The sequence below is a fragment of a genome, unplaced genomic scaffold, assembly GCF_019419815.1.
Source record: "Pyrus x bretschneideri cultivar Hongxiangsu unplaced genomic scaffold, Pyrus_bretschneideri_v1 Contig6, whole genome shotgun sequence".
Classification (NCBI taxonomy): domain Eukaryota; kingdom Viridiplantae; phylum Streptophyta; class Magnoliopsida; order Rosales; family Rosaceae; genus Pyrus; species Pyrus x bretschneideri.
The window spans coordinates 1,600,437-1,614,211 of record NW_025999798.1 but is presented as its reverse complement, the minus strand read 5'-3'; the positions used below and the strand labels follow the sequence as shown (position 1 = coordinate 1,614,211).

At 35.1% G+C, this 13,775-nt stretch overlaps 1 non-coding gene and 1 pseudogene across 1 annotated transcript; one reads left to right on the top strand and one right to left on the bottom strand.

Annotated features, from left to right (window-relative positions):
• Nucleotides 1-2,776: 2,776 nt before the first annotated feature.
• LOC125471331 lies at nt 2,777-4,823 on the bottom strand (annotated as a pseudogene).
• A 4,052-nt stretch (nt 4,824-8,875) lies between these two features.
• On the top strand, nt 8,876-8,949 carry TRNAN-GUU. The gene has a single exon. It is a non-coding gene; the product is annotated as a tRNA-Asn (tRNA).
• Nucleotides 8,950-13,775: the final 4,826 nt, after the last annotated feature.

Genomic DNA, 13,775 nt, shown 5'->3' with positions numbered 1-13,775 from the left:
ATTTTGCATCATTGTAAAAAAGAGATATTATATTACACCCATGGTATAATTGTTGTAGGTAAATTAATGTGCATGTAGATAATGAAATACAATGTTCTAATATATTAATAAAAACGGATAAATTCAAAAGTATTCAAGAGTAGGGTGAAAAAACTAAATCGAATAGTTTTATGAAAATTCAAAACCTTTCTAAAAAATTAATATGCAATAAATTTTTAACATTAATGTCTTTTTTTTTTTCTTGTTGCAAAATCATTTACTATTTCCTTACAATTAATTGTCTACATCAAGTATGTAATAGGGGTATTTTAGGCATGTGAAAAATGTAAAATGTGTGAATTAATATGAAGTTAATGAATTTGCTTATGTGGATCCTAGTCATTGGGTTTTCTTTGAGTAAAAAAGTTATGTAAGGTTTTATATGAAGAAAATTGAGTTTGAAGGGCTAAAGTCATATTTTCACAAAAAAAAAAGGATAAATGGGAAAGGTTGCATTTCTGAATACTATTGAATTACCGGTGGACCAATTAAGATCCTTGCGAGGGATCACTGCACGCAACGAGAAACGGAAACAATTAATAAGATAACTAATAAAAGTGGTGGACAATGCATGCAAACCTTTGTATAACAAACGATATTAAAAATTATGTTAAATTAATTTAAACTACGAAACCAGTGATTGGAGTGCAGAGACAACTTGTTAAATCCAAATATGTGTAGTTGCCATGCAAAATAAGATGAAAATTGGAGAGGAAATGGAAATGTTCAAGCTTTTAATTAACTAAATAAGAAATTAATTAATGCGGTAATTTCCTACCTTGATGAGTCTGGTTTGAGTATGTAGTAGCATATTTTTTAAAAGATCTGGAGGTTTGATGAGATGCTGATCTGGAATACAATGATAAAGAAGCACAAAGCCAAAGCCACTACCGCAGCCTTCGAAACTGTCTTTTTCATCATCTTTTGACCTTCTTTGGCTAATGGCTGCCTCTTACCACTTCTTTCTCTTCTTTAATATATCTATATATATAAAGTGAGAGCCCTAGTGTGTGTGTGTATATATATATATAGATATATCTCTGTGTGTGTGTGTGAAGAGGGAGGTATATGTATGGACTCTTGGACTTTTGAGTTGTAGTGAAAATAGTGGAGTTTATATAAATTTGAACCTGCATTTGGATGCTCTTACAGACTTATAAGCACTGAGTTTGTGACAAACGACCAAATTAAATGGGATCATGGGCTTTTGGAGAAAAGGTGCTAAATAACTAACCAGAGGTAGGTCTTGTGCTATTGATAATTTTGAGGTAAAACTAGCTAGTTTTTCCTTTAGGTAACGATGAGTTCTAGTTTCAGGTTTAACTCACATTGATATCAGGTCGTTTTAGTCATATTATCATGGCATAACTCTGGTGTGATTTATACCGTTGTACATATGTTGTTGCATGTAGTGGCGGATTCAGGATTCGAACATTGAGACGTCCTAGTGTTGAGGGTCAAGTTTTTATGTAAAAATTTTAATTGATTCACTGAGGCATTTCGTCAACACTTTGTGGCTAGTCGTCGCCAACCAACCATATTGCGCACATGTCAACAGATATCGACATATGTCGTAGCATATGGTGAGTGAAATCGAGAGAATTTATCGACATTTGGTAGGTACAAAAGGGACTTGTATCAAACTTTCAAAGGAACCTTGAAAGACCTTCGCATGTATATTTCCCGAACTCTGAATGTCTTGGGACCACTTTATTCCTAGTATCACCTTGGTCCCAATATATATCCCTTGATTGAGTGCATGTATTCCATCGTTGGTTAAAAAAAAAAAAAAAAAAAGATAAGTTTGAAGGAAACCGAGTCAAAACACGAATCTTGTAGTTTCAGTTTCGACTCACGTTGATATCCCAACTCATTGAACCACCATCCCTCACTAAAACTAATGCAAGGAAACAGTACTTTGGGAGAAAAGCTTCCGTTTTCTTCAAAAATAGTGAAGCTTGATTGCTTAAGCATGTTATCCAATTAGTTCTAGGAATTGACACGAAGTCTATATAGTTGTTTTTGTTGGACGTGCGCGTCGGTGTTGTATGCATGTCAGTTACACCGAAAATTAGTAGCTGCATGCAACGCTGTCATTGTTTCCCATCTCTGCCTCTTGCTTGCCTCTGCAATCTGCATGCTCACTCACCTACCTTACTACTCTTCTATATTTTTGGCAACTTTTAATCAATCCTTTGGTAACGTCTTGGCAACTTCTAAGTACATTAGAAATTCATATATAGCGTAATTTTTTTTATATACAATGATATGGGTTACATAACGAGTCAATAATAATGTAGTGTTAAACTTAGTAGTCATGAGAATCGAAGCACTAAAACCTCGCAATTAAAAAAAAAATCAATTAAATTCGGTTTAGCCATTTTGATTTTCTAATATCTGGTTTTAATTTATTTTAATTTATACATTTTTTTTTTGTTGTGTTCTCAAAAAATATCTATTGAGCGCACTTAGGATTTTTAGTTTATTTTAGTTTAGTCTTTGTTTATATAATGAACAAGTTGCAATGAGAAATTTCTTCTTCAGCCAGATTTAGACAAAACCGAGCTTGGATATGGAATTGAACAATATTTGATGAACGAATACAAAGATAAAGGGTTTTGTCATTGCGAAAGTAAAAGGAGGTTATTCAGTACCATCATGGATTTCATTACTTTTCTTCCATTCCGTCAAAATATAAAAAATAAAATGATTACTTACTAAGATGTTGTAGTGACGACCAAATTTGATATTAAAAAAAAAACAAAAATAAACACAGAGCCACTACCAGCCTGTAAATGTTGCTTCCATTATTTCATATCACAGAAACAAAAAACCACAGTAATTAACCATTTTTGTCCATAAATCTCTTAGCCTTTGTATAAGCCTTCTTCAAAAAACTCTTAGATCTTTCCAAATCTAGCTTGACATTTTGCTCCTTGAGGTAGATCTTCATAAACTCAGATGGCCAACCTTTTTTCAGAAGGGCAGATGGGTCCTTTAGCAAGAAATTCTCCTTCCCATACTTGTCCACCAACCTACTCTCGTTCACTCCAATCTTATACTCGAAATATTCCAAATTCAAGGACCTAGCCCCCCTCCCGATATAAGCAAATGCAGCCCAATTGAGCCCAATCGGAACCATTTGAATAAACACATAACCTGGTCGAAGGAACAAAGAGTGCGTTAGTGATGCTCCATGAACCCCAATCATGGCATGGCTCGAATTCAATAACGCATAAGATTCGTGCAATGGGGTTGTCCTCTTGGGATTGAACACAATCACTTCAAACCCCACCTTTTCAATTAAGCTAATCACTTGTTTATGGTTCGTAATCATGCGTCCACATGCATTTTCGCGGTAGGCCAACTCGAGTCTTGGGCGTGATCTAGTGGGCTTGGGTGTCAAAACCTTGGGTGGGCTTTTGCCCCATAGGCTTTCTCTAGGAGCACACGAAAATCCATGCATGATTTTTTATTTGGTAGTAGAGTTTGGTTTATGGCCATGAAATCATGTGCTATGAGGCCTATGGCTATGGTGGCTGCAGGAAAACAACGGGTGGCAGTAGCATTTTTTAGGATAATGATAGGGTACTTGGTGAATATTGCTAGTAGATCTGCATACCTGCTAGGCCACCAATTGGGAGCTTCCGAAACCACGATCACGATGTCTTGATCGGGGAAGATTGTGTTGACGGTGATAAAGAGCGGAACAAACCCGTCATTGAAGTCATGGAAGAAGTTTCCGGTGTACCCTCCCGCACGGAATACTAGGGCCGGAACATTGTGCTGGACTTTACATGATGGGCTTTGTGGGCCGGAAATGAGATGTTCTTGATGCGAGACATTATGAACCCTTCGAATTTTCGAGGGTAAGGCTGGACTTTTCCAACCTGTGGGAGCTGGGCTGGGCCCATAGTGAAGAATGTGAAAATATTTGGGTCCAAGACAGTTGAACCGTTGATTGAACAGAGATCATATCGACCATCTGTACGGTCGCAGACGATTGGAAGTTGCAAAGATTCTGAAGGGTAAGAGTTTGGTTGATTAATCAGCCTCGTTTTTTCATAAGTACCCTCCTCTGAAATCGAAGTTTGAAACAAAATAAGTGATGATATTTAGCAGTAAATGATATTATATCATTAATCTGATAAAGAGGCCTCCATGCGTTAAGTCAAGAAATATATTAAAGAAGTAATCGAACTCGAGACTGCGGCTGCATTGTAAATGCTATTAATTAACTGAGCTTCAAGCATCGAACTTATGCTTTAAACGTTAAACGACTTATGGTGCATCTGGAATTTTTTTTTTGGGTTATAACTTTGATCTAAAATGGTAATCTTCCTTCAAATTTCTTGAAATACGTATGCTTCTAAAACTTGGGGGAATTTGATACGTAATTGCTTTGGATGAAAAATAGCAGAGGGATTGAAAATATTTCTCATACCTTGAGTAGTAATCTTCGCTGAATATGTTGTAGTGGTAGCATATTTGAGAAATCTGGAGGTTGAAGAGAGGCTGATTTCGAACAAAATGAAAAACAAGCACAAGGCTGCCACAGCCACCGCCTCAGCCCTCGGACTTGTCTCCTTCATCCTCCTTGTGCGGCGGGGGCTTGGCTGCCGGCAATGGCTATGTCAAAAACGAAGTGATCAGTTTTCTGCAGCTATATATATTATCAGCATGCCGACGTACGTGGCATGAATCCAATGGAGAACAACCAGAGCATATATGAAACTGCTTTGGATGCTGATAAAATATGTGTTGAGAGAGAGAGGTAGGTTAGGGTTCTGAAATTGGGAGGCAGATTGTCTGCCCTCCTGTTTGGATGCCATTCCTATCCCCTTCTATTTTGTGCGGTTACGGTTAAATCACGTCAACATTTTATATTGATTTTTTAATAGAGATAATAAAATAAAAAGCAATAGGAATATAAAATATTAACGTGGTTTAACTGTGACCGTACAAATAGGAGATGATGGGAAGGACAAATAATCTGCCTCCCTGAAATTGTACAAGATGATTAGGGAGAACAGTGCGAAATAAAATTTAAAAAAAGAAAGATTAGAGTGACCTATTTGTGCCTGAAAAGAAATTAAATTAAAGCTTTGCTTAAGCTTGCAATCCAATTAATTATTTTCTAATTAATGAAAAATCTTTAATTTTCTTGGAAGTGCGTTGCATGCAAGTCAGTTACATAAAACAGCTACGTGATGTGATGTGTTGCTTTTGCCAGAAAATCAAAATATATCAAATACCCTTCCTTGTCCATGAATTTCTTGACCACTTAACTAGTTAAGTTCTTTCTCATGCTTTATTACATGTTTCATGATATGTCTTTTCACGTATTATATCACTTGAAAAAAAAAATAAACAAATTCAAATGTTATAGTGTAAATAAAGTAACTTCATGTAATCGTATTTTTTTTTTCTTCTGAATAATTAATATTATCTACGCTAAGGAGGAGAGGGTCGGGCTTAGTTTTACAATGGGCTAGTAATAATGTGGTCAAATTCATTTCCAGAATCAAATCTAAGATCTCTAACTTACAGTAAAGAAGAGTATCACTAGATCGTAATACTAAGTTGCTTATCTTTCTTCTTTTTTTCACATAGTCGTGTTTTGAATATACAAAAAATTTGTTGCCCCACTTTTTTGTGAGTATGGCTAATTTGGCCACTTGGGTTGGTTCCATTGTTGAATTTATGCATGCCCTATTTTATTTTTCAGTATTTAATAGGGGTGATTCTCACCAGTTTTAATTCTATTGAAAGATGAAATTAGATATTCGGTGTCGTCAATCAATTTCGAACTTTGTATGATAAACGCGATCATGCATAATGTATATGGTTTGGCACTGCCCTTCCTTATCCATGAATTTCTTGGCTTTCCCATAAGTTAGACATCAAATTAAAACCAAGTAAACCTATTCAAATCCAACTTAACATCTTGTTCCTTCAAATATATCTTCATCAAAATATCCCAATTGGAACCAATTTTAGCAGCCGGATCTTTCATCACAATGTCATCCTTGCCATACTTGTGCACCAAGCTACTCTCATCTGCATGAATCCTATAGTCAATGTACTACAACCTCATAGCCCTAGCCGGACACTCGTAGCAAACCTTTGCCATCCAGTTGGTGCCGAGAGGCACAATCTGCTTGAACACTGCGCTGGGCCTCATGAACAAGTGTGTAAGCGCCGCGCCGCGTCGTGCCATGCACGCCGACCATTTTGTGTGGCTCTTACTACTTGTACGTGAAGTGCATATCAGTTATAGACGTCGGTTCAAAAGTCACAACTTCAAAACCGACCTTCTATGTTGCTAGCTTCGCTTCATTTTGGTTCAAGTTGGCTTGACCAACGCCGAGGGTTCGACTGAGTAAGACGAAGGTCTAGAATGGTGATCGTTTTTGCCAAAGGCTTTGTCTAGGATGGTATGGAAAAATACCATCGTGATAGGGTTGTGCAACAACTTAGGGTTTATGTTGACAAGTCTGTGGGATGGCAGAAGTAAAACAATGGTTGGCAGTATCATTATCGAAGTTTTATTATCGGGTGCTTGCTAAAACTCAGTCAATCTGCATACCTACTAGCCCACCAATCGCGTGCTTTCCATTCACGAGGATGGGCTCCTGCGTGATTTCGGTGTACCCGTCCGCATTGAACACAAGGGTAGGGCCAGTGTGTCGACATTTTATAGTCATTCGAATCGTTAAAATATACTACTAAATAATCTTCACAACAATATATTTGTCAAAAGTATTACCTATAAAATTTTTGAAAGATATGAAGAACGTGTTAACTATATATGTACTGTTAGTTAAGTTGGTTAAGATTCTGTGATGTAAGATTGTGACAAGTGTCAATATCTTAAGAGTCTTATGTTAGCTTAATAACTAAGCAATATAGTTAGATATATACACAATGTAATCTGTGTTAGAAAGTATTGTGAAAGATAGTAAATACATTTCTTCTCTCTCTCTGTGTACATGTTCTTCTCTCTCTCAATATCTTAAGAATCTTATGTTAACTTAATAACTAAGCAATATAGTTAGATATATACACAATGTAATCTGTGTTAGAAAGTAATGTGAAAGATAGTAAATACATTTCTTCTCTCTCTCTCTGTACATGTTCTTCTCTCTCTCTGTAAACAGAACGATGGTCATGACTAGGAGGGCTGTGAAAATCTTCATGTGTACCCGCGCGCACCGGAGAGCACGATTTCATCATCGTGACTGTACTCGCACGTGGCGTTTGATCGATCCGGTGGATCCCACAGGATAGCACCATCGGCCGGAAGGAGGAGATAGATGGGGCAATGGAGGGCTCGCGGACGCAGATGATTAATCTGACGTGGAAGGCGCGGATTGGACCAAAATAGATTCCGGTGTGGGTCCCGGGACTCATCGGTTCTTTTTTTTTTTCCGTCCTTCTGACTCGCTGAATAGGAAAATGACCATTCATCAGTCATTCACAGTCCCATCGGATTACATGTGACGGTACCTACAATTTATGACGTCAAATTACGAATACAAATGATTAAAGGTAACGTTATTTGCTCATTATTTTTATATTTCATACTCTTCTCAATATTCGGCGTAGAATGAATTGAAAAAAATTAAAAGTATGCGAATAAAGCTATCCATAATTAATTAGGACAAAGGCTCTTATAGCACGAATACACTCGAACTATAGCATTTTCTACTGATCATACAACATTATGGTAATTTTCTTTCGCATGGTATTGCATGATTGATACAAAACGATATTGTTGTACTGTGGTATGTCGTCTGCATAAACATTTTATTAATTACAATTGCTTCCAAATTTTATTTCCAATCTTGCTGATTAGACAAGCATAATTGAATATTTAGTTAAATTGTTCCATCTTAACAACTAATAATGCAATAGTGGTTGTGAAGTGTATGTGAGTTATAGCAATTTTATGTCAATAATCATGATTATTTGCAATTACAATTACGTTCAGGACCAAATGACATGTCGTCCTCACATAAATAAACAAGGGATGTGATATCCACACACTCATTTTTACTTCTTCCACACCTTTTTAGTTTTCAACCGTCAGATCAGATGAATTGAAAAATATCAATGAATAGAAATTAACAAGGATGTGTGAGAAGTTAAAAATGGTGTGTAGATAGCACATTCCAATAAACAATCCTTAATGGCACATAGTGCCCGTGATAATAAAAAGGTCTCTCACACGCCCATCAACACATCTTAGAGGGCGAACAAAAAAAATATTCACATGCAGAGCTTTTAGAAACACAATGATTTGGGACATTAATATTTAAGAACGACATTGATCGATTTTCTAATTCAGGAACTATCTTGATGAAGGGGTCAAATTTAGGAACCATTTATGATAAAGACCCATAAAATTTTAAATTACTCGCCAATTTCTTACTTCATGGATTGTTGATAGTATGTGGTCTAGATGATAGATGGTTTTGTACATCAAACACCATTTTCAGATGAAAACATGATGGAATAAGATACATAGGACTCAAAACATAAGGTGGAGATATACATATTCTAATTCCGTGGGATGAACTTTGTTCTTTTGTTTTGAATTCTGGAATCAATAGCCTACTTAGTTGATGAAATGCATCTTCTTAAGAAGGATGTAGAATTCCAAGTACAAAGTGGCCGGGCCTAAGGATTAGCTAAAACGCTGCGTAAGGAACAGAGAAAAGCCCGCGTAGCTTTTAAACTGGCCTTAACACCTCTCTCACGCAAAAGGGTAGTTGTTGTCATATAAGCATCAGACCTTAGTTAAATATTATATTTGAACCACGTTTATCACGAAGCTGGAATAGCTCAGCTGGTTAGAGCGTGTGGCTGTTAACCACAAGGTCGGAGGTTCAAACCCTCCTTCTAGCGTGTTTTTTTTTTTTTTTTTAATTTATTAATGTCACTTTTTAAGCTGACACCGTTATAATTGTTAATTTTTTTATTTTTTTTATTTATTTTATAATTTATTAATGTCACTTTTTAAGCTGACTCCGTTATAAGTGTTAATTCGTAAGTTAATCTCTGGACTAATAAGAATAAGGCAGGGCAATGATTTGCATAGTGCACCAAACCGAAGATTAAATGTGTAATTAAATTGAGTTTAATGACCTATGAGTTTGTGACTTATCACTGGTATCTAGCTGCTACCCTACTAAAACAGTGGTTGTCCGTAGAACCTTAACTGACCATTCAAGGGAATAAAATCCTATACCTACCAATCACCTTTTCTGATTATATTAACCGACTTGGCCTCTTACACCCTTTGGCAAAAGTAATTTACATCAAATTATCACTCCGATATAGACGATATGTGGTTATTGAAATATGTTACAGACAATTGTCCCTGTCAGTACTCTTCGATCATGAAATTAATGAGCAAAATTATCGGGCAAAATCATTGTTGAGGAGGTCATGCAAACGCACATACTAATTGCATGAGTGCAAAACAAAAAAAAAACCATTGTTACAAAATAGTTTTATTTACATTTGTAGAAAAATGATTTTCACATCTCATTATTTTACACATTTTTTTTTATTCTTTTATTGGTTTGGAATAAATAAATGAAGAATCAAAATCCAAAAAACAAATGAATGGTTGTATAGAAGAAAAGGGGAAGTGAAAATCACGTTTAAAAAGCAAAATAGACAATAACTAGGAGTAAAATTTTGGCAATTTGGTTAGGTAATTGGTTAGGGTATTCTCAGGTGGAGTCGATCATTTGTATTGAGAGTTATACTTATGCAAGATTCAACGGTATCCGAATATAATGAGTTTAGGTCACTTGTGAGAATTTTTGAAAATTCGACAATAAAAAATTTAAAAAACATGTAAAAAATAAAAATAAATACATAAATAACGCTACGGATAAATGCCAAAGCATGAGAAGTGAAAGTGGGTTTTGTTTATGAGTTTACCTTTAAAGGACAATTATGGTAAATGCCAGGGCAATAGTTTTGACCAAATGTCTTGAAAAAGCTGGTGGTAAAAGGAAACCAGATGCCTTGCTCACAGATAATCAGATTCTTGGGAGTTGTGAGAGGGGGACACGGAGAGAGAATTGGAGATGATGACGTCCAGGGCGGATGCTGTGATTGTGGGGACCCATTAGGGGTATATTGGTCAACTCGCTAAGACAGGGGCGTTCCCGTTATTTTTGCTGAAAGTGAGGGGCGGTTTCTCCAGATGCTATTCGGTTTGGAAGCCCAAGAATCGTGGACACAGATCGACATAGGGATTTGAGAGAGAGAGAGTATTTTTCAAGTTTGGGATTTAAATGGAATTTCACGCCGCAAGATTTCGGACTCATAAAAGACATGAACGGACAACGTTGGAATCTCAATGTTATCCCTCTGAAATACTCCCGCAGTAGCTTAAGAATCCCCCCTTAATGACGGTTTTACCCTTCGGTTAATGACTGTTTTACAATGGAGAATTTCTTTTAAGTTGGATTTTTTTCTTTCAAAAAATAAATTGGTTTTTGGGGCTTTTAGATCTATGTCCAAAAATATAGGTGGTTTGTAGGAGTGAGTTCAGTTATATAATTTCATGTTTTTATATCTTTTATACTCATTTTATATTTTTTTTAATACTAAAAATCAATTAAAATCTAATATTATGCATTTTCAACTCCAAAAAATCTAATTAATATCTTATAACCAAAAAAAAAAAAAAAAAAAAAACTAATATACTAACATAAATTATCTACAAAACATTCTACCTTAACTCAAGTAACAAATATATGAATGTATATTATACCTATACGCGAGATATGAAACCTAATTAAAAGGTAGGAAAAAAAACATAATATACCTACAAGCAAGACATATTAATTTGTGACACGTTGATTATAAAAAAGAATCTGTCATATAGATACATAAAAATAATTAACCTGTGATATAGGTTGATTATAAAAATTAAAAATAAAATCTATAATGGGGTTTAAAGCAAGAGGAAGAACAAGAAATAACAATAAATAAATAAATAAAAAGAAATAATCAAAGAGATAATTAGGAAGAAATTTGATTTTTATAATAAATCTTATGATTAAATAGATAATTATTGATAATCAAATAATCAAATTTAAGGAATTGAACTTATTTTAATAAATTGGACTTATATCAAGTTTCCCCTTGGTTTTTTTTTTTCTTTTCCTTATCAATCAATTAAATTGTTAATAAGAATGAGGGCATATTTGTCATTGTAACTACGCTTAAGTTGACAGAGAGGAGCTCTCTTATTGATTTTAGGGCAAATACTTCTCCCGTTAAGTTGGTGGAGAAAATATCATATAGAAACGTAAAACTAACCATATTGTTAATTATTTTTTAAGACATTTGGTCTTGCGTATAATAGATGAGTAATGCTCGTTAGACACAAAAATTGATCACGAGGTTGAATACCTCTTTGACACATGTAGGTCTCCCATTTTACATATAAGAGAAATGCTAGGGGAATATCTTAAACTAGAACTCTCTATAGACACTCAGTCACTTCACAGTTTAACATCAATTCATGTACCAAAAATATGAGGTGGTAGGAAGTCTATGAAGAGCCCACTTTTGAGAAAATCTCCTTAGCATTTCTCTACATACAATGATGGACAAATATCTATCAAAAAGGTGATCAACAAACTAACTATATTATTGAATACCTTTCTAATACATGTCGGTCTTACATGCAACTGTGGACGGTCTTTATTTAAGCGGCAACAACAACGTGGTCGTCTAAAGTGTCAATAACATCTTTCAAAAAAAAAAAAAAAGGACTTCGTTAACTTGAAGTGATATAAGTTACATGGAGAATTAGTAATTTAAGTGTTTAGGAGTATTGTTCTATGCACCGAAAATCCTACGTTCGATTACCTTATCCTCACATCACTTACTGATCATTTTTGTTCACCACCTCAAATGGTGGTACTGCTCATCACTCTATTTATTACCATTAGACAAGTTTAAATTTTGAGATTTGTATATATCTACTGCACAGATCTCAAAATTTAAACTCATCCAACAATGATAAATATGATGGTGAGTATTACCATCATTTGAATGTGATGAGCAAAAATATCCCCATCGCTTGAATAAAAAGCAATGATAAATATTTGCCGTCCTTTGTATTTAGTAGAATCACATGCTTCACAATTTGTATTGTTCGACCAAAATTGCGTGCAAATGGGCACCTGTGTATGTACCTATTAAACTATATGTGACATCCTACATCGCCCAAGGGAGTGATCCTTATATGTATATTTTCATCCCTACCTAGCACGAGGCTTTTTGAGAGCTCATTGGCTTCAGGTTCTATGGGAACTCCGAAGTTAAGTGAGTAGCGCGCGAGAGCACTCCCATGATGGGCGACCCATTGGGAAGTTCTCGTGTGAGTTCGCAGAAACAAAACCTTGAGGACGTGGTCGGGGCCCAAAGCGGACAATATCGTACTACAGTGGTAGAGCGAGCTCGGAAAATGGTCCCCACCGGGCCGAGATGTGACACTATAGATCCCAGAAAACAACAATTAATTAGATGAATAATCAAAGTTTGGTGACCTCAAAACATATGTTTTAATTTGGTTTTCAATTAGGCCACGACCCTATTTCGTGCATGTTACATTTGTTTTCAATTAGGACAGCTACTGAAATTGCACTAATTGACATGCCTAATTTGCACAAACAAATCCCACCTAATTGTTTAATTTTGGTTTGCAAATCAATTTCCAACCAGGATTCTTTCACAGTCGGAAAACCCTTAAATTCCATGACTTTGCCAAATAAAACCCTACCGATGGTGATGACTTGTCCATTTGATCATTTTGGGCGTCCTATTCTTGCTGCAGGCTTACCTTTCTCGATGCTGGGATTCTGTTTCAAATCTTTTTCCGTTTCCATGCACATGCATCAAGTTGTGGGAATACCAAGTTGGGCAATTCTTGAAAGGGAAATGGTTTTCGCAAACCTTTTTTTTGGTTTTTCGTTCTGCATGCTTATGTTTATTTTTGTCACGTGAATCTTATTTGATCTACAAAATGTAAATATGAGTGTGCGAAAATCACTTATATGCTCGAAAAGTTTAATCCTATAAAGTTTGATGCAGTTTTTATAACTAGTGTTTTTCGAAAATCACTTACTATTCAATCTACTTTTTTTTTTTCAAGTTATAACCCTCACCTCTCGTTATTGTCCTTTAGAACATTAATATTTGCCTATAATCAAAACAAGCTTGAGTTAGGGCTAGTTTGGGGTTGCTGTGCTTTTTTCAAGCTTCTGCTGTGCTATGAGAATAAACAACTGTGAAAATAAGTAGGTAACAGTTTAGTAGATTATAGTGCTAAAAGTATTTTTAGCAAAAAAAAAGAAGTGGGGTAAGATTTTCAATCTGAAGTTTTATTAATTGGTACTGTTCACCTGACTTCAATGAAAAGAATCGTTTTTTTTATTTTTATACAAATATATATATATATATATATATATATATATATATAGCTGCTTCTAGTTTTTGTTGCTTTGAACCCATAAATTAAAGATTTTTTTTTTCATTTACCAAACACAATTAAAATTCTAACTTTTCTAAAATGCTGCTTTTAGTAAAAAAAATTTTAAAAACCTATCTTTACAATTTACTAGTTGAAATTTACTATTTGCAGTGAAAATATTAAATTATTGAGAACAAAATTGGCAGGATAATCTTCTCAGAAAGAG